The sequence below is a fragment of the Canis lupus genome, chromosome 24, assembly GCF_011100685.1.
Source record: "Canis lupus familiaris isolate Mischka breed German Shepherd chromosome 24, alternate assembly UU_Cfam_GSD_1.0, whole genome shotgun sequence".
Lineage (NCBI taxonomy): Eukaryota > Metazoa > Chordata > Mammalia > Carnivora > Canidae > Canis > Canis lupus.
The window spans coordinates 14995945-15022459 of record NC_049245.1 but is presented as its reverse complement, the minus strand read 5'-3'; the positions used below and the strand labels follow the sequence as shown (position 1 = coordinate 15022459).

Here is a 26515-nt window from a genome sequence, read left to right as displayed (position 1 = left end):
AGTTCCATTTTAATTACTGTGTATTTTGGTGTGGACCTCCTTGGGTTGATTTTGTGGGAGGCTCTCTGTGCCTCCTGGATCTGGATTTCTGTTTCCTTCCATAGATTAGGGAAGTTTTCAGCTAGTGTTTCTCCAAGTAAATTTTTTGCCCCTTTCTCTCTTTTCTTTTTCTGGGATCTCTATAATGCAAATATTATTATACTTGGTGGTGTCACTGAGTTCCCTAAGTCTATTTTCATTTCTTATTATTTTTTTCCCCTCTCTTTTATTCTGCTTGATTGCTTTCCATTAGTCTGTCCTCTGTGTCACACTGATCTGTTCTTTTGCTTCCACTAGTCTATTATTTATCCCATTTAGTGTATTTTTAGTTTCAGTTATTGAGTTCTTCATGTCTTATTGGTTATTTTCTATGCTTTATATCTCTTTGTTAAGGATGTTACTGAAGTCCTCCACTCTTTTCTTGAGTCTAATGAGTATCTCTATGAACATTACTTTAAATTCTTTGTCAGGCATATTATTTATCTCCATTTCATTTAGCTCTCTTGCTGTGATTTTGTCCTTTTTTTTCCCCCTTTGGGACATATTCCTCTGTCTCTCATTTTATCTAACTCTCTTTTTCTGTTTATCTGTATTAGGAAAGTCAGCTCCATCTCTAGCTCTTGAAAGTAGTAGCCTTATGAAGAAGATGCTCTGCAATGCCCTGCAATTTGATATTCCCTGTTCATAGAACCTAGTGTGTCAGGAGTATCTCCTATGTGTGTTGCCTGTGCCCTGATGTTGTGGCTCAGCCACTTTTTCATTCAATCCAGTCCTTTGCAATGGCTCTCTTTGATTATTGTGGGCAGAGTTTGGTCCCTTTGTTGTTAGTGAGCCAGTCTGGGTCCACCTTGGTCTTGAGTTGAGTCAGACCAGGATTTGCCAGAGATGCAGTAGCACTGAACTGCAGGGCAGTTTCCCTGTGTTGTCCACTGAGAAGCTTTCCTTGATGGGCAGGGCTTGCAATCAGACCAAATGTCTGCCCCCAGTCAACTGCTGTGGCCACAGTCTAACTGATATGTGGTTATCTTCTCCTCTCCCTTGAGGTCTGGCTGGAGGGGACATGCCTGCAGGAGAACATGAGGGCAGGGCACAGTGTTAGCAAGCTAATTGGAGAGTTTTGACACTGCACTGGTTCCTGCCAGTATCTCTATGCAGGGCAAGAGAGAGAAATGGTGTCCACCACTAGAAGTCTCCTCATGATCCATGCTCCCCAGCACATGCTCTGAGATTAGAAAGCAAATATCCCTTTTGTATACCTCAGGCATTTTTCAAACTGCTGCTTCTATGCTCTATCTCAGCAGGGCTTTTTCTTGTACTGTCTCTTTGAGAGCAGGACTCTAGTTTCCTTTCACTGTCCTGGCTCACCCAGAATTGAGCCCACTAACTTTTAAAGATCTAGGTGCTAAGAACTACTGACTATAAAAACTCACAAAATTCAATCCTTCTGGTTTTCAAAGCTGGATGTTATGGGGATTTCTCTTTCCTGTACAGGTTTCCTTGCCAGGGGTTTCTGGCATGAAAGTCTGTTTCTCTCCCTTCTCCTTGACTGAGGTGTCCCTCCTTCTCCTGGACAGTCCTACAGTCCATTTATCTCCTAACCACTTCTCCACCTTTCCTACCCTCTTCTTCTTCTCTATATTTGGCTGTGGAGAGTCTGTTATGGCAGTTTTGGGGTAGTTTTCTGGGTTACTTCACTGCTGTGTGTATTATCTAGTTGTATTCATGGGACAGAGTGAACTTAAGGTCTTCCTACTCTGCCCTCTTCCCCAGAAGTCTGAGGACTTCACTGTTTTAGAATTATCAGGGACAAAGAAACTTTGAGTTGGAAAGAACTATATATACTTCAGTTCAATTTAGTTAAACAAACAATTACTGTGTATCACTTGTATGCCAGAAAAACCTTCTAGGTTCTTGGGATGTGGGAGTAATCAAGCAGACATGATCCATCATAGATTTTAAAATGTACATTAACTTAAATACTATGTTCTTCCACATTCTCATTTCTTACAGGGAAAACTAGAGTTCAGAGAGCTTAATAACTATCTTTTTATAATTTTCTATCATCAAGTGCTTTTATTGGGTATCATTAGGAAATAATTGTCTCAAATAGGAAAGAAGAGCAGAAATCAAAACTGTAAATCAGAAATCCAGATATACTTGAGTGGTAAAGCATGAAACCACAACCTGTTTCCAGCCCTTATCTCTTGCAGCTTTACTTTCTCATCTAGAAAACTGGTATAATAAAGCTTGATCTCTCTATATTTTTCACAGTGCTATTGAAGGAATATCATCATGAGCAGTTGATAAAGCTATTTGATTTCTTAGATCACAGGTAATTTATATAATTTTAATGAAGAAATAGTAACTATTATTTTACCATGTTTAGTGAACACAAGATTGCATTTTTTTTCAATCCAGATTAATTTAGCACATAGGATATAGTTTATAACTTCCCATTCTCTCCACAGAGTAAGCAAGCAATTATTTAAATGTTATTGAAAAGTTTTCCTTGAGGGTAAAATAAAGTGCTTTGCAATTCATCAGTATTTTTATATTTCACAGAATGAATGGCATGTTAAAATTAATTCTTACAGTGTATGCTCTAAAAGTACAAAGATTTGGGAATTGATTTAAATAAGAAATGAGAAATATGGTACGGGAAAGGAGGGGAAAGGCAGCATAATGGACATATGTGGACAACCATAAACTTTTAAATGAGACTTGATATATTAATGTCTGATGATAAAAATCCTCTTGTAGCGGTGCACAGATAGCAGGTATCTTTGGTACCAAGACATGTAGTACATGTGACTCTAGACCTGAAAGTAACTAGGAAGACTTAATGATGTCTGGTGCTTCAGACAAGTGCCTCTGACTAAAATTTCCTTACACTTAGAATTAAGATAGCCATGCAGAATTTCTTTGTAACTTCATTGTTCTATCAGAGGTTGATTTTTACTATAGCTGAGATCATCAGTTCAGCTCTTTTCTTCATTCATAAATGGTGATAATAGAAGAAGAAGCAAGTACCTGCTTTCCATCCCAGGTTAGATCAATTCTGTTCTCTGTCACTGTCTTCATCATCCTTCACAGAGTGTGAAGGGATACTCTTCCTTATCATTACTGGCCATAGGCTTATGCTCTTAGGTAGCATAATAAAACTTCCTTATTATAATTTTTACTACAAATTTGTATGAAACAGGCATAACAATTGACTTCTTTCTTTATGATTGTGGAAACTAAGTCAGAGCAATTGCTTGACATCTTTTTTTTATTTTTTAAAGATTTATTTATTTATTCATGATAGACATAGAGAGAGGGAGAGAAAGAGAGAGAGAGAGAGAGAGAGAGAAGGAGGCAGAGACACAGGCAGAGGGAGAAGCAGGCTCCATGCTGGGAGCCCGTTGTGGGACTCGATCCCAGGACTCCAGGATTGTGCCCCGGGGCCAAAGGCAGGCGCCAAACTGCCGAGCCACCCAGGGATCCCTGATTGCTTGACATCTTTAACGTCATTCCTTCAGTTAGCAGTGGGTCTGATTTAGAACACATGGCTCTTTGTACCTATCTTAATGTTTATTGCTCTGAAATGGTAGTTCTCAGTGTGTGGTCCCATGCACCAGTAGCAGTAGCATCACCTTTGAGCTTGCTAGATCCCACCCTCTGGTAGGTAAGCTAAAGGCCTCAAAAAGATGTTTACATCCTAATCCCATGAACCTGTGATTATGTCACTTTACATGACAAAAGAGATTTTGCAGATGTAATGAAGTCAAGGCTTTTGAGATTGGAAGATGAATCTGGGTGATCTGAGTTGGTTCAGTGTAATCACAGGGGTCCAAATAAGAGGGAGACAGGAGGATTAGAGTAAGAGAAGGAGATATGACAGAAGCAGGGGTCAAAGTAATGCCAAAGATGCAGGTGGCCTCTAGGAAGCAGAATAGGCAAGGAAGCAGATATCCCCCTAAAGCCAACAGAAGGAATACAACCCTGCTGACCAATTTTGGATTCCTCACCTTCATAAACAGTAAGATAATTACTTGTGTTGCTCTAAGCCACTAAATTTAAGGTAATATCTTATAAAAGAAATTACTACACAAGAGGGTGGGGCTCAACATCCTATGTTTTAACAAGCCTTACATGTAACACTGACACATGGCAAAGTCTGAGAACTGCTCTGTACCACTGAGTAATAATTTTAAAGTCCCAATAAGATTTATACTTCATTAGAAAGTGTTTTCCAATGGAATTGATCCATGGAATTAAAAAAAAACAAAAGTCGAAAGGGAATTCTGAAAAGGCTCAAGGGCAGTCAGAAGAGACAAGAGACTAGGAGCCCACCTACCAAATAGAGAACATAGAGAGCAAATAGAGAAACAATTCCCATAGATGTGGAGGTGAAGAACTTTGTGCATGCAGTGTAGTGGTGAGGTATGCAAGAAATGGACTGACTGAGGACAGCTAATCTCTACTGAGTGATATGACCCTGCAGATTTGCTTGTGGATCTTTGTTTCATTGTCTGAGAAACAAATGAAACCAAGCTCATGGCTTTTAAGATCTCCAATAGTCAAATAATTACTATTTCTTAACTTGAAATCCATGGAAAGAGGCCTGGAGACACAGATGACTGTAAGTAATGAATGTAAGTAATAAACCAAAATAATAATGGCAGAAACTGTTACTTAGTCATCAATAGAAACCACAGATATTTTTCTATTACATTACAGTTATTGCAGATGTCTCTTAATATCATTTACACTCATCACTACTTTAAAATTATGGTAGTAATTAGATGTACCACTGGATCCTTATTATACAATGTTGATAATACAAAAATATGTTACTTTATCACAAACTTATCTTTTTACATTTATATAACTGTAGTCCAAAAACTTGCTTTTTAGTTATATATGCATGTGTATGTATTTGTATATGTATATACCTATTATATACATTGTATATGATACATTTAGAATCCTTTCCTAAGAAAAATTTTATAGGCTCCACCAGACTGCCGAAAAGACTCACTGTAAGAAAACTAATGACAAATCCTTGATATCATGTGTGCCTCATAATGTGATATGATATAAATAAGACAGGAATCCTTCTAACACACTTATAAATAATGAAACAGAAAAAAAGGAAAGTAAAATATCATTTAATGTCACATAAATTGGACTACATACGTAAGCCTAGGGCCTTAGATTTCTTTTATGTTTTCCCACACATCTGCCTTTGACACGAGGTGCCAAACTGGTATCATTTCTCCCTAGTCGCATATCTTTAAAGTCCTACTTTGCTTTTGGATTATACTGATCTATAATCTCAAAAACTTGAGGAATACATTCTAAATGCCTTAGAACCAGGCTTTTCCAAATTTCTGTTCTTCCTCCGTTGCACTGGCTTCAAAGTCAATTAATGGTTTGGATAATCCCACAGAATAAGTTTACCTCTCAGCTAAGGACCAGGGAGAAAGGGAAATAGCAAACTCTGACATACGCAATACAATTGAAAAGAAGGCTTTGAAATAGGATACAGTCCTCTGAATAGCTTCCCAGAGTGTATTTGTTCCTATCATACTATATGGTTTGAGGGGACTTTGAAGTCCACATTCAAAACTGCAACTGTTTGAATGTGGTGCAACAAGATATTCTATGAAATTAGGGTAGATGGATGCATTAGCCTCATGGATACCCAGTGATAGATGAACCATGCATGCTTGGGAGTTCAGAGTTAGTTCAAATGATCCTCCAAAATGTTATCTGTTCATCCAGAATTTATCCAAATGATCTGAATTTCTTCACCATCCAAAATCCAGCTGACACTCATGTGAGGATTTACTTTCCCATGAGATCTCCCTTTCTATCCTCAGCCAGAAATACTCCACACACTTTCTCAAGGTCATACAGCTGACAGATCCCAAATGGACTGGAAAACGAAAACAGACAAAAAAGTAAATAGAAATAAATTCAATGTGGAATCTGGTTATGGAGAATTAACTTTCTACGTGAATACTGCAGGTCTTTGCGTATTATGCTTTGTTAACCTTCATAAGGAATGCTACAAGTGTGATTGCTTTAATGTGCTAGTACTGGACAATAATAAAACTTTTCTCATTCTTGTTGCCTTGTCCAAAATCTAGATTCTACCATGAAACAGCAAAATGGGAGAGATAGAGAGGTAAGAAGAAAGAACTGCAGAAGTGATTAAGGCCTAAGGATGTAAATCTAGAAGGAATGATTCAAAGAACAAGGACTATTCATCACAGAGAAGAAAAAAACTGAGAGTAGCTGGGTAACATGATACAGTAAAATAAATGAAATAAAACAAAGATGAAAAAATATCCCAGACAAGGATAGAGATCAACTTTGGTTCATTTACGCTGAGATCAAAAACCAAAGGAAAACATTGTAGCTGCTCTGAGAAAAATACTGATTTTCAGCTTGTTCAATTTCAAGGTGAATTACTATGGGAAAGTGTATAGCCTCCTCTCTGAAATCTTGATTGAAATATTATTCTCTATCTAACATCATTCCAATGTCTCCGTCTTGATTTAAGAAGAGGGACAAGAAGAGCTTTTCAAGGTCTTTTCCTATTAGTGAATCCTGACGTTCTCTGTGTTATCCTATAATAAGAATAAATGGAATTATCAAGAGACTTTACTTATAGAAATTATCATGTTCAAAGAAGTACTCTATTGAGAAATCATGATATATAATGGGTCTCCCCATTAGTGATGGCTGAAAACTTTTGCACCAGGAAAGGGGCATAATGGCCCCCAAATCATTTACTGAAGTAGTGCATAACTTTAGTTTTAACATAAAATGGAACATACCTTCCATATTCCCGTGTATTGAGAGACTTTAAAATGTCATTGGAGATGTGATACAGCAATGATAGTTAATGTTCAGTTGTTCCCCAAATATCTATGAGCTTTTTATATTTCATAGTCTTGTTGCTCTTTCGTGGGACTGTGTGGCTGATTCTGATTCCCATAGGGAGGAGAAAAAACTATGAGGAATTTTGTATCCTTTGAGTAAATACCTAGTGCAATTGCTAGATGGTAGGGTAGTTCTATTTTTAACTTTTTGAGGAAATTTCATATTGTTTTCCACAGTGGCTGTACCAATTTGCATTCTCACTAACAGTGTAAGAAGGTTCTATTTTCTCTGCATCCTCCCCAACACCTGTTGTTTCCTGTGTTGTTAATTTACCCTGGTGTTTATAGCAGCATTATCAACAATAGCCAAATTATGGAAAGAGCCCAAATGTTCATCCACTTGTGAAAGGATAAAGAAGAAATGGTATATATATATATATATATATATATATATATATATATATATATATATAACATTACTCAACCATAAAAAAGAAAAAAAAAGAATGAAATCTCACCATTTGAACAACATGAGTGGAGCTAAGGAATATTACACAAAGCAAAATAGTCAGAAAAAGACAAATACCATATGATTCCACTCATATGTGGAGTTTAAGAAACAAAACTAAAGAACATAGGAGGGTAAAAAAAGAGAGGCAAACCAAGAAATAGACTCTTAGCCATAGAGAACAAACTGATGGTTACTGGAAGGGAGGTGGGCAGGGAGGATGGGTTAAATAGGTGATGAGTATTAAGCCTCCTTAATACTTGTGAGGAGCACTGGGTGTTGTATGAATTACTAAATTCTACACCTGAAACTAATATTGCCCCGTAGGTTAACTAGCTGGAATTTAAATAAAACTTGGGAGAAAAAAGGGAAAAAAATAAAATTAAAAATAAATAAGTAAATAAAAATTCTTATCTAGCAGAGGTAATAACAACAACAACACTAACAATAATAACAATAACTATGAGGAAGCAACAGGTCTCATTTCCAGATCAAAATATAGAAGATGTGGTGTAATTTCTTAATGTGTCTACTACATACAGGGCCCATGCGGTAAGAAGATACCCCTTGAGAGAGGGATGCCCTATTGCATCAACTAATTGTCAGAGCTGCACTGTTCTTGGCAAGAACAATAAATGGAATTTGAAGAGTTAAGCATTGCCCACCTGTCCTAATAGTTAGAATAGTGCTTGAGATAATAGTAAAGATAAAATATGTCTACTGTACTCTCAGTTCTCACAATAGCCTCTTTTGAAAAACATCACAATGTTTTGGCTAAAGGCAAGGAGCTTCTGTTTTATCTATTGATTCATAGAAACTTGAAATCATCTATCAGTCATAGCCCTATATACTGATTACACCTAACATTGAGACTTTCTAATTTTTAAAAATTTAAAAAAAAATCACATGGCACATTTAAATACTTATGAGAAGGGGGTCCATATGAAAACACACACAAACATACACACATACTCTAACAGATTCCTAGATTTACATCTTAAATATTAAGGAAAAAATTATGCTATTCATACATTTTTAGCATTTTTTCTATTTATGTGTTGTATAAATCCATTTAGGCACAGAATCAGCATGGATGTGTGCACACACAAACATTAGTGATTCTATTACTTTATGTAACAAACATTTATAGACCTTACTATGGAATTAAAAGAATGGATTTGCCAGGGGTGGGGGACACGATGGAAAAATTATTTAAGCTCATTGAGCCTCATTTTTCTGGAATAAACAATATGTAGGGGATTGTGAAGCACTAAGATTCTGCTTAAACAAATTAACATGCACATAGAATTTTATAGAATAAACAAAGTATTCACCACTGCCATTTTACCTCTTTGCTTCTCACAATTTCTTGAGGTGGAGACCTTTATTTTCACTTTATAATAGATAAAATAAAGCTTGTATAGCAACAGGAAGATGAAATTAGAATTTAAACTTAGATCTCCATCCTTTTTTTATACTATACATCTACCAAGCACTAAAATGTTTCCTTATCCTGTCATCCGGATCCTGACAGAAGGTCATGGAGGGTTAAAATAGAGATAGGTAAATGGAGGTATGCTTAAATGGTGCTTAATGAATTGACTATTTGAGGTATACAGTGTGGTTAAGGGAGACCACAGGAATGATGAAGCACCCAGAAGCTTGAAAGAGCAAGAAAGACAACCATTAGATCTGAAGGGACAAAGGAGGAAAGCAGTCACAGGGACTCAGCAAAAACCTTTAGCTATAAAGAGGACCATCCTACATCACTTGAGGCCCTCAATAAGAGAATGACCACCACCAATTGGTGTTTTCTTCCCATTAAAGAGTTCTTGCTTGTGGATCCCATTGACCAAACCCAATTGAGGCCAGAAAGCAAAGAAAGTTGGCTTATTCTGTCTATTGAGGTCATGGACTAAGGGTGGAGAAGGACAGGAAGAGTTGACCTGAAAAGTCAAACAGAGACTATCTAGCCAATCACTTCTACAGATGGAGAAGCTACTTGGACACATCTGCATTGGAAAGAAATTTATAATACTGAAAGGCAGCCTTGAGGTGTAATTAAAAATGGAGTTGAGTCAGTGATAAACCATTTCCTAGGCAAAGGGTTTTCCCATATTGTTCAGAGACAGCTGGATGCCAAATAGAACACTTCTGAATGTGAGCAGGTGTGTGATCCTGGTGAGGATAAGGATATGAGTCAAGAAAAACAACTAAATAAAAGAAAATGATGAAGGAGGAGAGCTAAGGGATTGAAGCAGAGTTTGGAAGCATGATGTGGAAAAGACAGATGAGTGGTTACTGCCATCATGATAGAATGACTGCTGAAGGGAGGACCTAGTCAATAATCAATGCCAACAAGTTTTCTATCATTGCTATTCACAGCTTTGTGGAAAAATAAGTCTGTATCTGTTAACCATAATGGGGCATCTGGCTTTTTAAACAGTAATGAATTCTGAGTGGATGAACTGAATGATAGAGGTGGGCAAAAATTCTATATTACTCACATTGGCTTTTCTCTTTTACTCTAATACAGCCTAAATTCCACTTTCATGAGGACATGATGAGATCAAAGATTTTGTTTTAAAAAGCAGAGGGGCGCCTGGATGGTTCAGTTGGTTAAGTGTCTGTCTATCTTTGGCTCAGGTCATGATCCTGGGGTCCTGGAATAGGTGTTGGCCTCCCTGCTTCTCCTTCTCCCTCTGCCCCTCTTCACCCACTCGTTCTCTCTTTATCTCAAATAAATAAATAAAATCTTTTTTTTTTTTTTTAAAGCAGAAACAAACTCATAAATTCAGAGAACAGACTGTTGGTTGCCAGAGGGGAGGTGGATGGAAGGATAGGCAAAATGAGTGACGAGGAGTGGGAAGTACAGGTTCCCAGTTATGGAAGGATTAAGTCACAGAGATGAAAGGTACAGCATAGGGAATATAGTCAGTAGTATTGTAACAGCCTTGTATGGTGACAGATGGTAGCTGCCTGTGTGGCAAGCATAACATAAGGTATATACTTGTCAAGTCACTGTGTTGTACACCTAAAACCAGTGTAGCATTATGTGTCAACTATACTTCAATTAGAAAAAAAAAACAGTGAGGGCAAAATGTCATTTCCTTTCCTCCTAGCAAAAAATTCTTGTTAGTGAAAGAGAAAAAGAAAGAAAGAGAAACTGAAAGAGATGGAGAGGATCCTTTAGCTAAACTCTGGGGATTATAAAGATGAGGACAAGCTTTGACTCAGTTGCACACCACCAGACTACAAGCTGAAAATCTGACAGAAGTTACATGATCAAACATTTAAGCACTTTCAGAACAGAATCAATTGAAACTAAGCCAGTATTTTAATTCAGGCTGGGGCTAGTTCTGAGTCCTTCGGCCTTTGTCTTTAAAAACTAACCACCTTCTTATACCTCTTTCTTACATCAAAAAAAAAAATCTTCCTATATTCTTGCAAGTTGCTCTGTGTTAGTTCAAATGTTATTCAAAACATTTACCTGTTAAAATGACTGTAATTTTGTCAGCCATTGCAAATCCCTCAAATTAACTAACACACATCATACCTTCTCAGGAACACTGATGGGCATCCTCCCAGTAAGTGATCCTGGTGGCTTTACTTGTGGTTGCAATCCTCTTCTTCCTCCTCCTTCCCCTGTTTGTTTTCTTTTCTTGAGGTAAAACTCTCAGAAGGTAAAATTTCAAGAGTTTAGTTTGACCAAAGAACTTTACTTCTAGTGTCGATGTCTTCAGCCATCTTCTGAAAAGAGGAAAGTGTTTTGAATCATGGTGTACTCAGAAGAACTATGGATGGAAGAGTTAGAAAGGAAATGCTGAAAACAAACCCCATTTCCTAGTTTGGTTAGTGGTTTGTTGAATGATCTTAGCCTCTGCAAGGCAGACTTTAGGATCCATAAGTAAGATTCAGCCTTTAGGCACATTTGCTTAATATAATAGTGTTTTAAAAGAATTTCAACTAAGTCAGTTACTCTAAATCTTGGGCAGCTTCATATCAAACCTTCATTTCGAGCTTTTCTTGATAGGTTGGCTGAATTGGCAAAAGTAGGCCAGCATTCCTGATATGGAAACCCCAGAAGAGATTTAGGTTAATGGTGTACTTTCTAAATGAGGTGCATATACTCTGTTATTATAGTCCCAACTCTTCCATATTACTGGTCTTATTATTCTCAGGTTCAATTATATTTACTGCCTGATACCTGATGGCAATTAATTTTATCAAGAGTGATTAATCTGTTACAATGTGTGGTGTGTGGTGTATCATAATCACATATTTATATTATGGACATACTCATACTTCTAGGGAATCCATATAGGGTTCTGCATAGAGAATCCACAGGAGAATTCTTTAAAATTTCATTAAGACCTAAGTAAACAAATTGTAGTGTTGCCCAACAATCTAAATGACCTACACAGGAAAATGCAGACATAGTGACCTAAATTATTGTTGTTGTTTTTTAATTTTAATTTTTGCTCACACTTGTTTGGTTTAATATAACACTGAAGTCATCTGAACATGGTGTTCCCTTTGAAATCAATGGATGATCCAAAGACAGATGAATTTATGGTGAAGCAGGCCAGTTTTTCCCTGTGTAAGCAGTATTACCAAATATTGCTTTCTGTTCCCAAATAATTGCTACCCAATTAAGCATCAGGCTGACAATAGCATTTGGCTGTCATTTGCTTTCCAGAATCATCTGGCACTGTGTTTGTTCATTGTGTCTGGGTGTTCCTGTCACCCTGACATCAAGGCCAGCCCTAAAGTTGCACAATGCAAATTGAGGAAGTAAAAGAACCTCTACTTAAATTAATCCATTCAGATTTCTCCTTAACAATTCTGGTTATTTGTCAGGATTTTCCATGGCCAGGATCTCTTTGCTTTGACTTTACCACTGGCCAGGATTGTATGACTGCCCTGTAAAAGAAATTTAGTTTTTCTATCAATATCTGCCTTATATAGGCTGTTAAGAGTTTTTAATTTTTTTTTATTCCATGGGCCCACGCCATTGGTTAAAGTCTATATAACTATCTCAGAATAATTTTTTTAAATGAGTAAAATAAAGTACACAGAGTTACAAAGGAAACAATTTTATTGAAATATAGTCATCAAGATATTAAAATGTGATATATATAATCTTATTTATGAATTCATTGAATATAAGCATTTTAAATATATTATCATTATCATAGTTTCACGGTCTGGGTGAACTTAAATGATATTCAAAGATATTTGCAACAACCTTCCTATAGTATAACAGAATCAAGTGTCCTCTTGATATGCACTTTGCTGCCTATGTTAATAGTTGAAGAATATGCTTAAATTTCAGTTAGACTCTAGTGAAAATAAAGTTGTAATTTTTTTTCCATTCAGGTCCATAGAACCCTTGAATTCTTTTCACAGACCCTTTGGAGGTCCACAGAACCTGGGTTAAGAATAGTCCAGTCTAGGCTAATGCTATAGAAATTAAACACCTCTGCTATACCAGTTCACTTTGGTGGTAATAGAAGATGGCTGGGGGATAATTTTGGAAAACAGCTCAATCTACCGAGCCATTCAAGGGATTAAACTTATATTAGGTATATTAAACTATATTACTAAACTATAATGCAGAGCATCATGTTATCTAAGCAAAGACAAAGAACTACTTAAACTTACCATTTCCCAGTTAGTTGATGGATCTTCCTTCCACTGAGCTAGCTAGTGTCTTAGTCTCAAAGAAATAGTCAGAAACCTGCTTTTCTAAATAGGACTCCCTAATGGACTTAAAGAATAAGTGTAGACCTAGGGACAGAATGAACAAGGCTCCATCTGTCCAGCAAACAGTCCGCACGTATTCACAAATGGATGACACATTGTTGTGATATTGATGTGCAACAGTGCTCTTTGCCTGATTTGGGAAACAAGTAATTCCAGAAAGGAACTGTAGTTGGTCATTCGCTCTAGCATTGGTTCCCTAACAGAGAGTCGCCATATGTGAGCTTTCTCATGCCTGATCTACTACTTGACAAATCATGACAGAGATGGGATGAGGTGAAGAGACAGACAGAACCCTGGTAGGAGAGCAGTAATTTTTATTATGCTTATGCCCATACAAATAAATTGTACACTATTTAAGAGCCCATGGAAGAATTAGAAACTTACCCTTTATGGAAAAGAGGAAACCTAAATAGGTGTTTTTGAATAAGATCCTCTTAAACAACATTTTTAGAACAGTTATTCACCATATCGCAGCATTCAATAAATGTTTATTTTTGTTTTCAATAATAACAACAACTTGTTAAAATGCTGTCCAACCAATCTGAAAGCTGAGCAGAGGAGGAAGGGGATGCTTGTCATTGCCTTCTCTCCTTTCCAGCCACCACAAATATTATGCTCTTGCTATTTTGTTTAACTTGGGCCTAATTCACTTCATAGAGTAACAGGGAGGGAGAGTTGGGTCCATTAAGAATAAACTTCAAAAACCCTCTGGCTTTGGGACTTTCTTGTGTTATTCTACCCCAAACCCAGAGGATATGAAAGATGGGAAGATTAGCAAGGGTTTTGCCCTGGCTGTTCTTTTACTGAATGGCTTCAGAAATGCCAATTGAAATAATTATCAAGCCATTATGATGATTTGCATTAAAAATGGTAACTTAAGCAAGCAGTCCCGGTGCTTGGAGGAGGGCAGTTTGGGGGTAGCATATAATGTTATAAAAGGCCCATTGAAGCCATACTAGCTTTCTGGCTTTAGGAGGATTACTGCACAGTAGTTCACAAAAAGGTTATTCTTCAAGCTCTATTTATACTCACAGTACTTACAGTGCATGCTCCCAGCGCACCCATTCCTGGTATTGATTTGTGCCTGTGCCCAAATTATCATCTGGCACAGACAAGGCAATGGCTTCTGGAGATGATGATGCAATGCTTGGAACAGGGCAGAACAAAGAAAGGGTCTCTTATCAACACTTCCTTTTGCTGCTTAAGTGAAAATACCAGAGTATTGGTACCATTTCCCACTCCCTGCTCCCACCCCCCGCAACTGTCTCATTAAAGCCAATGGCTTACCCTTCAGAGTCTACTTACAAGTACGAGTCAGGATATTATAGGGTCTAATTCTCATCAAACTCACCACTTTCCTCAGTGAGGGAAGTGGTTACCCTTATAAAAAATGTCATCTTCGTTTTGTAAATATCACAGACTCTAAAGGGTCTGGTGGGGGAGGGGAGACATAGAGTCATAACTGCCAACATGTAGACGGCAGTTCTGAAAGTTAGAGGTAGAGGGTGTACAGTCCATATTCAGGACCTTGTAGCCCCCGAAGCCATCTCACAGGTGTTAGGGTTCAAAACTGGCTACGGTAAAATATTATACCTTGGAATATTGAGTATTTTAAGCTGAAGGAATCTGAGAGATGGCATGTGCAGAAACGACTTTCTGACCTTCCCTGAAGCAGGTCCTAAAACCCTCATGTAAGAAGTACCCTCCCTCTACCCAGAGGAAAGAGGCTTCCTTATCTCTGAAGAATAAGGGACACAGAGAGGAATCAGAATGAAGAGGCCTTGCTAAGCTTCCCTGTTTACTACACTTAACACACACTCTTTGCCCTGTACTATGTCTTCCAGCTTTCCACTCTTCTTCAAACCTACCATAAAAGCATAGGTTTAATCATTTCCTCGTGTCTTCATTTCCTTATGAAGCTTCCCGTGTCATGTAAAACCTATATTAAATAAATTTGTCTGTTTTGATCCTATTAATCTGCCTTTGTCAGTTTAATTCTCAGACTGAGCCAGATACCCTACAAAGGTCAAGAACTTTCTCCTCCCCTACACAGGCCATGCTTTAAACATTTGCTGAAGGTGATCAAAGTTACACCATAGGGCAGTTTTACCAAATCATTACCATGGAGTTCTCAAGCTTCAGGTGCCCCAATTTGCCCAAGGAGGTGGATAACAATCCAGACTTGTGCACTCCATCCCCACATAATCTGATTCAACACATCTGTTCAGGACCCAGGAATCTGTACTTTTATTAAAGCATCAGAGTGCTTGTGGTACAGGTGGAAGAATGAATACCACCTTAAGAGTTAGCTGGAATACAATAATTTTTTAATCTTTCATGACAAACCAACAGAAAAATGTACAAATTGTAAAAGTCAGCTTAGTGAATTCTCACAAAACAAACAAACTCATCTGCCATCTAGCAACCTTACAAAGAAGGAGAATGTTAAGAGCACCTCAGAAGTCCATTTCATGCTCCTTTCTAGCCACTGCCCCCACCAAGGGTATCCTGACTTCTAATACCATAGATTCCTTTGACCTGTTTCAGAACTTTACATAAATGGAGCCATAAAAGACTTTTTAACATCTTCTTTTGTTCAACATCACATTTGTGAGGTTTATCCATAAGTTGAGTGTAGTTATAATTTATCACTTCTTGTCTTAAAAAAAAAAGATATTTTCTTAACATTTGCTTTTTGGTAGGCTGGTCTCATAGGTGCGAGCACTTCAGAGCTTTTTAAATTATTATTTTTAAATTTTTTGATATTGTTATTTTTTCTTCTAGTGAAGTCATTCAGTAGACCCCAGGTGCTGAACATTTAGTAGACCCCCTTGATATATCTCAAGTTGAATTTTTAGGCATTTATTGTTTGCTTTATTAAGTCTTCTGCTGAAACAAATACTTAAAACATGAAGTAGCGTAGAATAGACTTAAGGAAATAGGTGAGCATGAAGGAAATGTCGGTGTTTAAATGGTTGTTTTTGTTGGGCCGAGGGGACTGGGGAGTCCGAGGGAAACCTCTAAAATGGCTGATGGAAGGCCAACATTCAGTACACCTACCCACCCCCTTCTCCTTTCAAGTAAAGTAATAATCCCGAAACTTAGCAGGTTTAGGAAACCTGTGACCCTTGTTGCCCTAGCCAACCGGGAAAAACAAGACTCAGAAGAAGACTGAAACCTGAAAACACCACCAAATAAGGAAACCTCACCCCATAGCTCCTTACCAACCCTCCCGCCAAAAACTCCTTATAAACCTCCTATAACCTGCCTGGGTGCGCCTCCCCCGCCCCCCGCGACTTCCCCGCTGTCTCCCTCCCCTGTGGGCCCCGAACCTCACCGAGAGCGTGTCCCATTAAAAACCTGTTTCGCCCAACTTTTGCCTGGCTCTCTCTATTTCATTTCACTACCGATCGGATTAAACCTGACAGTTTTTAAGTTCATACATGAGATTGCTCTATGGAAAGTGTCTCTTCATGGAGATTAAATTCTGAGTGGCTTTGGATAGCAGTTCTCAAAAGATAGGGACTGCTCCTGGGCCCTAGAGCACCGTGTGTGTGCTCTTCCATATGACCTAGACTTACGAGTTTCATTCCCTGAAAACAAGATGATCCAGGGATGATCTGCTATATAAGCCCCAGCTTACCATTTTATATGACAATTTCTCCTCTAATACAGAAGAACCCTTTTCTAGCAAGTTAGGTGTATTTGATAACCATACTAATGCTTGAGGCGCCAGTCGTGCTGAGCAGCTTCTCCAAGTGCCCATAGGGCCTCTGAACTGTAGTACATGCTGTGGCACATCCTGATTCTGGGTGCAATGTTCTTTAGGTTGATTTTCCTATGAAATTTCTGAGAATGGACTGGGAGTTCCCATTAATCAAGTGCTTGGTTCTCCTCATCACTGTTCTTTGTTTGAAAGTATATTATAAACCAGATCCCCCTATCTAATATTTTATAATTAGTTTTGGTATTAAGGCCTTCCAGGGTAGTACACACAGGTTGAAAGAGAGGAAGACGAAAAAGGTCTAATGATCAAAATCATAATTCCAAGATCATACATACTAGAATACATGGTAAGTGGATCATTTTATATTATTATGAAATTTATGTTCAGTTAGAAATATGTTATATACCAGATAGACCTTAAGTTTCTTAGACTTTTTCAGCCCTTTTCTGGATGTTGATGTCTAATATCCATTCAGTAATTGCACCAAAACACTGAAGATGAGCCAGTGTACCTTGTGAATACATGTACATGTTGGGTGCCAAGGACAGATCCCCTTGTCAGACTCAAATGATATTTTTCTTCAATGGTTTGGGCTTTCATGATGATCCTCTGTCATAGTCCACATTCTCCCAGGAACAGTCTTGAGCCAAATGATTTATTTAATGAAGAGCTTCCAGGAGAAACCAGTAAGGGTTTAAGGGGAAAAGAACAGGGAAGGAGAAGAAGCCAAACAACTGCTTGATATTTCAGACACAGCCTGACTCCAGGGAACTCTGGAGAGTAAACAACATCTCAAGTACTTCTGTTTTCTGATCCAGTGAGGCAATCCCATTGCCCATGGGTAGTCATTTGATCAAGCAGCAAAAGCTGGGAGATAGATTTATAGAACTGGTCAAAGAAATGCAAGTGAATTTGAACAGGATACCAAATTATCTACTACATAATTTTATCATGATCATAGTATCTCTATAATTTCACCAGGATACCAGAGAGCAGAAATTCATTTCAGAATTCATAGAAAACATGAATGAGTCCGCCATATTGTAGTCAAATACATCAAAAGGAAAGCTAATATTACAGGGAATCTGCCATATACTGTAGCATGGCATGCCATGGCATTTCTTGGAATTAAATTACAATCAAAGGATCTGAATATTAGAAGAAGAACAAATCTATCAGAAAGAGGAAGGAAGGAAGATTTTAGCCAAATAGGGCAGATAAGAACTCTAGTGGTGAAGTTTCTCTTACTTCAGTGCTTTTGTTGGATCTTCAATTCTTGAAGAACTGAAAAACATATGAATAGGACTGAATGTACCCTGGTGCCATTCCTGTTTTCACCTCAGTTCTTCTCCATAACTAGTCAGTTGGTCTCACCTGGTGGTGCAGTTTGAGTTGCAAGTAGGAGTCTTGGATAAGCTACTTCCCCTTTAACCTTGATATGTTCACCAATAGCAAGGAGATAATAGAACCTAATTCCCAGGAATTATGTTATAATTATATGAGTAAGAAAGTACATAGCAAAATATTTGCTTTATGATCAATATCAATAAGATACTGATTATTAATATTAGTAAAAGTGTCAAAAACCTTAATTTATGTGGCCACTCCTCTAGTTACCATCCTAGATAATAAAGCACACCATCACTTAGTGATGGGAAATAATCCTTTTATTATGCTCATGGATTCTGTGGGTTAGGAGTTCAGACAGCACAGAAGGGATAGCTTTTCTCTGCTCTGTAGTATCAGAGACCTCAGCTATGAACATGAGCTTGCTTGAAATGATTTAAGAACTGGGGCAGGAATCTTCTGGAGGCAACTTCACTCTCATCTATCTGGCAGTAGATGCTGCCTGTTACCTGAAATGTCAGAACAAATCACCTAATCTCTGCATGTGGTCTGGACTCCCTAAGAGCATGGGGAGTTCAGGGCAGTCAGACTTCCTACAGGGCAATGCAGGCCTCCAAAGGAGCATATCCAGGCTAAGTAGGCTTAAGGGGGCTCACCTTTGTGATGAAGCCTGTCAAGTCATATGTAGTCACATAAGCTCACTGTTACTAGTGAGCCACAGACTCACCTGGATTAAATGGAAGGGGACATACACCCTACCTCTCAAAAGAAGATATGTCAAATTATATAAAGCTATTGTTTTTTAACCACCAGAGCCATGATAAACTTAAAGATATTCATAGTTCTCTATCGTTATGCCTCTATGAAGAATGCTTATTGTATAATTTTAGGCTATACCTCAATGTTTTCTAACAATCCAAGGCCATCAAAGGAATTCAATGAATGGCATACAGACTCAGTATCCTGGCAGACAATTTGACTCCTATATAGTTCTTGGGATTCAAATATAAACTTGGCCACAGGGCACTTTATTCCCTAATAGTATCTTGCCTAACCTACAGAATTTTAGCTTTTTCCACTAATTTATGGCAGGAAAAGGTCTATAGGACCTAGAACATGGAAGTGCTAGGTAAAAAATGTGCTTTAAAAATCCTATTTCCAAAAAAAAAAAAAAATTAAAAATCCTATTTCCCTGTACATTTAAAAAAAGATTTTATTTATTCATTTATTTGAGAACAGGGGAAAGAGTAGAGAGAGAGAGACAAGCAGACTCTGCGCTGAGCATGGAGGCCAACTTGGGTAGGGTTTGATCCCAGGACCAGAGATCACAACCTGAGCTTACACCAAGAGTCTAACATTTAACTGACTGAGCCACCCAGGTGCCTTTCCCTGAACATTTTTGTGAAAAAGAATAAAAACTAGATTTTTAGCATTTTACACACTATATATCATGGAAAAAAATACTTTCTGATAACATTGCAATAGTTGCTCCTTGAAAAACCAATGCATGTCAAATAGATTTAAAAAGTTGTGAAACTAAATTAAACAAAGCTAAATTGGATTGTCCATTGCAAGCCATTCACAATCTTTACTTTGGTAATGGCACTATGAAGCTCCCAAGTGGCAGATATTGTTGCCAGCTTGTTTCAAATTTACTTAAGAATATGCAGGGCTATTATCTACCAGAATACACTTTGTGAAGTAGGAGATGAGACAGTTGACATGGATCATAAAGGAGTTGACCAGACAAAGGAGAGAGAAGGGCAAGTAGCAAAGCTGTGTCATTAGCACCCCCACAGCTAATGACAAGGCTACTAATTGTGTAGCAGGTTACCTGGTTGGTAAGGCTGACACAATGGGAAGCTTGCTGTGGTATTTTAAGTGCATTCGTGGTGTATGCTAGTGTATGCTTTCACACTTCTTACTGGCAAAGTCAATAGGACTTAAAAAATAAAGAGATGAAGTCCATTTTGCATCATTTAGCTCCCTGTTGGTTTTTATCTCGTGTGGTCTATTTTTATGTTTCCTGGGTTTCATCCTCTTTTCTTTCCTTTTCTTTTCCAACATATTAATAAGAATGAGTAGCAAGGTAACTAAAATAGAACGACACTTAGGAACAGTTGGAAATTCAGCTACTAAACAATATTCATCATATTATAGATGACAAACAAGCACACTGGCTATTGAACACCAATCAAAACCAAATAAAACAGTGGATTCCTAGGAGAAAAACAAGTTCACATTCATAATTTGATAAGAATGCTTTACAATTAAACTGCAAAAACATAAAGGTTGAGAATAGTGCTCAGAAAAAAAAAAAGGATGACTGTTCTGTTTTTTTTTTTTTTTTTTCATTTCTATTTTACACAACTATGTCTTGACCAATTTCTTGTGGGGTATGTATGTGTGTGTGTATAACTAACAGTGCAAATTAAAAGTAGAAAGCAAAATTATTTAATTAAATACTAGTCCAATCATAGCATTCCAGGACTTGAAGAGATCTTGGTGTACAGCAAAAATGACCCAAGTCTTCACCCCTCCTTATAATCATGTTTTTATCACGGAACCTTTTAAGCTCCTTCCAACTCAAATCTGGTGACTGCCATGTGACTTGATTTGACCACTGAGATGTTAACAAGTATGACATAAGCAGAGTCTGGAAAAACACTTGTTAAACTAGGATTACTTTCTCTCTCTCACTCTCTCTTTTGCCTCTGTCATCACCCTGAGAACATGCCCAGGCTAGTCTGCTCAAGGATGAGAGACATGAGGGGCAGACCTGAGTCATCTCAGTCCCCTCAGCCAAAACCAGCCTGGACTAGCTGACAGCCAGTGATCCCCAGGCCCAAGTGCCCCCAGCCAAGATCAGCAGTGCTGCCTAACTGTCTTTCTGTGTGTTAATGCCACATACCACTGAGGCTTTGTGTGGTAACTTATTCCTCATTACTAATGTAATAGATCATTGATATATCAGAATATTTTTAAAAAATCTAACCACCTTATTTTACACAGACTTAGTAAATTAAGTAAATTTTCCTTGAAGATTGGAATCCACATTCCAGGTCTTTGTCTAAATACCTGTGCTGTTATCAACAAGTCACAAACTTTTCATGTTTTATTTTGTCGTCCTCTGCAAAACCAGGTACCTTCTTTATTTATCTTTGATTGGTCCTCTAAAGCATTGTTATGGTAAATTTTGACTAGCTAGAAAACTTTGGTAAAAAGTTGTGAAAAGCCTGGGAATATTTGAGGGCAAAAAAATTATTGTTTGGTATATAACGTGTTCTTAGCAGCAAATAAATAAATGAACGACTGCTAGTCAAGTTTTCCAGATCAATAGGTGACTTTAAGAGCGGCTGTTCTTAGCATATAGATAGCTGAAGTTTTACCATATAAGAATAAAAGAAGAAAATAGACAGCCAAGCCACCTGGAAGATTATTTTATTGTAGAGAAATAGAGAAGAATATGGAAGGAATGGCAGCACATGTAAATATCACCTTCTTGAGAGAATTAACACTGATGGAAACACCTATAAAAGTGAGGGTTGGGTGGAATGCAAATTACAATAAACACTACTTTGTTATGATTTAAATAACAGATTTAAATAAAAGAATTCTTTTATAAGATGAAACAGTTACAATTTTAGCAGTACAGTTAAGGTGTCTGGCATGCACACTAAATTATATCCTTCCACTGATGCTTTATGCCCAGTGACACCACATTGGTACAATCTTAATACTTAAAATATATAGATTTCTTTATATATATATATTTTTTCCTATGAAACTTGCTTTTATATATATATATATATATATATATATATTCCTATGAAACTTGCTTTTTATACTTAAAATACAGCTTAGAGACATTTGCATCAGAATATATAAAGTCTACTTCATTCTTTTTTAACTGTTGACCAGTATTTTGTAGTAAGAATCTACCATTCTTTCATTTGTTCATTACTAAGGAGCATTTTATTAAACATCTGTTAGGTGCCACATATGGTTCTAGATGCTAGGAATACAAAAACAAGTATTTCATCTCCAAGAGTTTATTTTGGGGGGGAATGGGAGACAGATAATAAGCAAATACTCAGTATAACTTCTGACAATGATAATTGTTAATGAAGCTATGAAAGCTGGGCCAGGAACCAACAGGTATGTGAAAAGATGCAACATTACTAATCATCAGTGAATGTAATTCAAAACCACTATGAAGTATCACCTCACACTTGTTAGAATGACTGTTCTCTAAAATACAAGAAATAATAAGTCCTGGCAAGGATGTGGAGAAAAGAATCCGCACACATAGTTGGTAGGAATGTAAACTGCTATAGCCACTATGGAAAACAGTATGGAAGTTCCCCCCAAAAAAGTAAAAATAGAAGTACAATATTATTTAGCAATTCTACTTCTGTGTATTTCTTGAAGAAAATGAAAACATGAATTGAAAAATATCTGTACTCCCATGCTCATTGCAGCTTTATTTTCAGTAGCCAAGATATAGAAACAACCTAAGTGTCCATTAACAGATGAATAAAGAAAATGCAATATATATGTATATTGTATATGCTATATATATATATATATGAATATTATCTAGCCATAAAAAAGAATGAAATCTTGCCATTTGTGACAATGTGGTGGATGGACCTCAGGGGCATTATGCTAGGTAAAATAAGTTAGACAGAGAAAAACAAATATCATGTGATCTCACTTATATGTGGAATCTTAAAAAACAACAGAAGCATGCTAATGAAGCAGAGAACAGATGGGTAGTTGCCAGAGGTAGGGGGTGAAGGCATGCATGGGTAGAAAAAAAGCCAAAAGGTACAAGCTTCCAGCTATAAAAATCATGGGGATACAATGTACAGCATGGCAACTATAGTTAATAAAACTGTATTTACAAGTTACTGAGAGTCATCTTAAAAGTTCTCATCCAAGAAAAAAAGTTTAACTATGTATTGTGACAGAGGTTAACTAGACTTATTGTGGTCATCATTTTGCAACATTTACAAATATTGAGTCATGTTGTACACTTTAAACTAATACAATGTTGTATGTTGGTGATACTTCAAAAATAACAACAACAACAAATAAAGGGTGGGCCAGGGAATAAAAGTCTTACAGGGTTTGTGGGGATATTTGGAAAAGGGGCATAGGAGTGGCTCTATGAGGATGACATTTGAACAAAGATATGAATGATGTAGGTCCTTGGGTGGCTCAGTTCGTTGAATATCAAATCTTAGTTTCAGCTCAGGTCATGATCTCAGGGTAAGTGGGATCGAACCCCACATTAAGCTCCCTGTTCAGCATGGAGTCTGCTAGTCCCTCTCCCTCTGCTCCTCCCCCCTCCCCCTTCTCTCTTTCTAAATAAATAAATAAATAAATAAATAAATAAATAAATAAATAAATCTTTTTTAAAAAAGGATTTGAATGATGTAATGGAGAGTGAGATGTAACCATCTCAGGGCAAGCATTGCTGACAGTGGGGATGATCCTTCTGAGCTCCCCATGCACTAAGTGCTGTGTATTAGTTTCTGTTATCCTCACTATGTTCCCCTGGTGGAAGAGGTCCCACCCTTAGTCTCAGCATTGGGATCCTCTCTTTTCAAATAAGGAAACAGAAGCTTAGCCAGGTGGCCAGCCTGGCACAGCATGTGAGTGGTTGAGCTAACATTGAAACCCAGCAGCCTCATCCCACTTTAGTGCTCTTAACCATCACTCTATACTGCCTACAGCTCTAAGTGAGATCCAGCCTGGCTTGGTCCAGCCAGTGTGTCTGGACCACAGTTAGCATCAGGGACTCCCCCTAAGAAGGAAAATTCTTTTAATTTATAAAAATCACCTGAAACACTTACTTCCACTTTGTACTTCACTCCCCTGTTCTTGACCTATAATGATTCCATGCTGACAGACTGGCCGCCCTCCTTGACAGAATTCAAAAGAGCTATTTTATTTTAAAGAAACTGACCTTTCCTCAGCATCCCAGGATCCCTGTCAGTGTATTAAATGTGGTGGGTAAGATTTAAACCACTGGGTGGTACATTAGGTGGTAAGATGCTTATTGTTCTTCATCACCCAACTTCCTCTTCCCAGAAGAAGATCTATAAATGGATTGATTCTTGACTATATTTAAATCTTGTTGATAGGAAGATATTAGTAGAGCTTCAGTAGTCCTTGATCTCAAGCATCGCTGGTACATTTGCAAGTGGCCAATGCTGAAAATGCAAGCTTCCAAATCCCCAGATACTGTTAAGAAGCAGTGCCTCTCTCAGAAGATCCAACAAAGACTACAATACTTTTTATTATTCATTCCTCTGGGATGAGTCTGCACGAGGTTCAGGGGAGAAAAAAAAAAAAAGACATTTTGCTAGTGTGTGAGCCACTATCCAGGAGACAAGAACCATTCCATCATTAAGTCATTTAGGACCCCTGTTCAGAATCAGGGTATCATAGGTTGGAATCATAATGTGCCAAATGACCTCACCAGGACCTCTGCAGGGAGTGGCATTCCTTCTTCTAATGTTAGTGCAGTTTCAAGCTTTTATAGGAAGAGAATTATTTTCCCTAAGAACATGATAAAAATCTCTTCTGATAGTCAGCATTTCCGTGACAAATTCCTTCCAGAATGCTCTGCCTTCCTCATTTTTTAGACCCCTACTGGTTTACTCTCTTAAATAATTTTGCTTCCACTCTCTTTAGGACAAGTATATTACAAAAATACCTCACTTCACTGTATTAAACAACGTTGTATCACATATTTTTGAAAGTCCTTTTTTTGTATCAGTGGAAATGGTTCTCTAGGTTGGATTGCCAGAGAGAAATGGATGGGTCAACGGGTTTGCATATTATTTTAATAATGCCAAATTCCCTTCAATAAATACTTGACTGACTTGACTGACTTCTAGTCATTCTACCATTATATAATACTTATTTCCTCAGACAGTGACTGAAAATATGCAAAAAATTATTGCTGAATATTAGTACAGTTAAAAATTTTTCATAAGCATATTAATTATTTATAGTTCTCCTGTAAATTGCTTGTACATATTTTGCTGAGTTATTATTTAGAGTTTAATAGAACTCTTCCATGAAACCAGTTAGGCATTATACTTTTATTAGAAAATAATTGAATGTATTTTAATTTCTTATATCATTATTAATATACCAATATTTTCTATATCTTCTAAAGACAACCTTATTTTTTATATTTTCCTAGAAAAATCATTGATAATTGGACATTTATTTGGTATTAATCAACTAATAGGAATCCTGGGCATAACACCTTAAATCAATAGGCTGTGCTAAAATTATAGCTTTAAGAATGATCTGCTCTGTGTGAACAGGATCTGCTTAAACCCAACTGTTAAAATTTCTGAAGTCGGTCTCAATCTTTCTATGTTACTAGATTTTTTTACTCTTACAAAAGAAACAAAGCAAAACAAAACACAAAACAAAGAACAATTTCCTGTTTCTAAATAAAGGGGGGGGGGCTTTAAAAGACATTTGGACATCAAATAGCCCTTACAAAACATTTTGATGAGTTAAGTGTAAACGATTCTGAACCATATGGATTAAATTTCCCTAGGAATCACTTGGGTTTAAAAATTGAGAGAAAAACACTCAACAAAGCTAGGTTTGGTGTTTGCCAACTCTGAGGCATTTGGTAAATAGTTCAAGACAAATGACAAATCCCAAATTGGCCCTCCCTTAATCAGAGGATGTGTGCAAGCCCCTTTATAAGCTTCTCTGCCTTATCTCCTCCTGTAGCAGAGGCAAGTGTCCCAGACTTCTCTAATTCTAGATGTTATGTCTAGAATTATGTCTGGCTCTGAAAGATATTGTTTAATAACAATAAAGATTAATTAGATAAAATTTATAATAACAAGTCTTATTACTTTTTATAGAACAGTGTTCAGGGTCATCTTTTGCCACCAAACCCATCACTATATTTCTTAAGTATAATTAAATGCTCTGGGCTGAAATTTTACTAATGTCAGTGAAATACAAACTACATACCATCTGATTTCTTGCAACAGTTCTAAGTTGATTGAAAAGTTTTGAGAGTTTTTTTTGCCACCTAGATCTAAATTTCATTGACTTGAACATATGTCCAGCTTCAACCCTGGATCACTTATTTGGACACTTTTCATTATACTTTGTAGAGAAGTGAAAGGAGCATAAACAAAGCCTCTTCCATCTGTATAGACTCTTCCAGGCTAACGTGTTAGTATTAGAACTCAAGACATA

The 26515-nt window shown here is 37.2% G+C and overlaps 2 long non-coding RNA genes across 21 annotated transcripts in view; one reads left to right on the top strand and one right to left on the bottom strand.

The window, feature by feature from the left end:
• LOC111092122 overlaps nt 1-6670 on the top strand; it is a 208116-nt gene extending 201446 nt beyond the window's left edge. For 2 of the 3 annotated variants that reach the window (XR_005377628.1, XR_005377630.1), the window contains exon 5: nt 6177-6670. This is a non-coding gene — a long non-coding RNA (uncharacterized LOC111092122). Of the gene's footprint in view, nt 1-2310; nt 2372-6176 lie in introns of all 3 variants that reach the window. The other variant, XR_005377629.1, reaches the window with a different exon arrangement.
• LOC106557669 overlaps nt 1-14655 on the bottom strand; it is a 228826-nt gene extending 214171 nt beyond the window's left edge. For 12 of the 18 annotated variants that reach the window (XR_005377612.1, XR_005377626.1, XR_005377613.1 and 9 more), the window contains exons 1-3: nt 14494-14653; nt 14230-14334; nt 10979-11172 (exon numbers count right to left, since the gene is read on the bottom strand). This is a non-coding gene — a long non-coding RNA (uncharacterized LOC106557669). Of the gene's footprint in view, nt 1-5171; nt 5963-10912; nt 11173-14229; nt 14335-14493 lie in introns of those variants that run through there. The other 6 variants (XR_005377616.1, XR_005377611.1, XR_005377618.1 and 3 more) reach the window with 4 other exon arrangements.
• Between the last annotated feature and the right edge of the window lie 11860 nt (nt 14656-26515).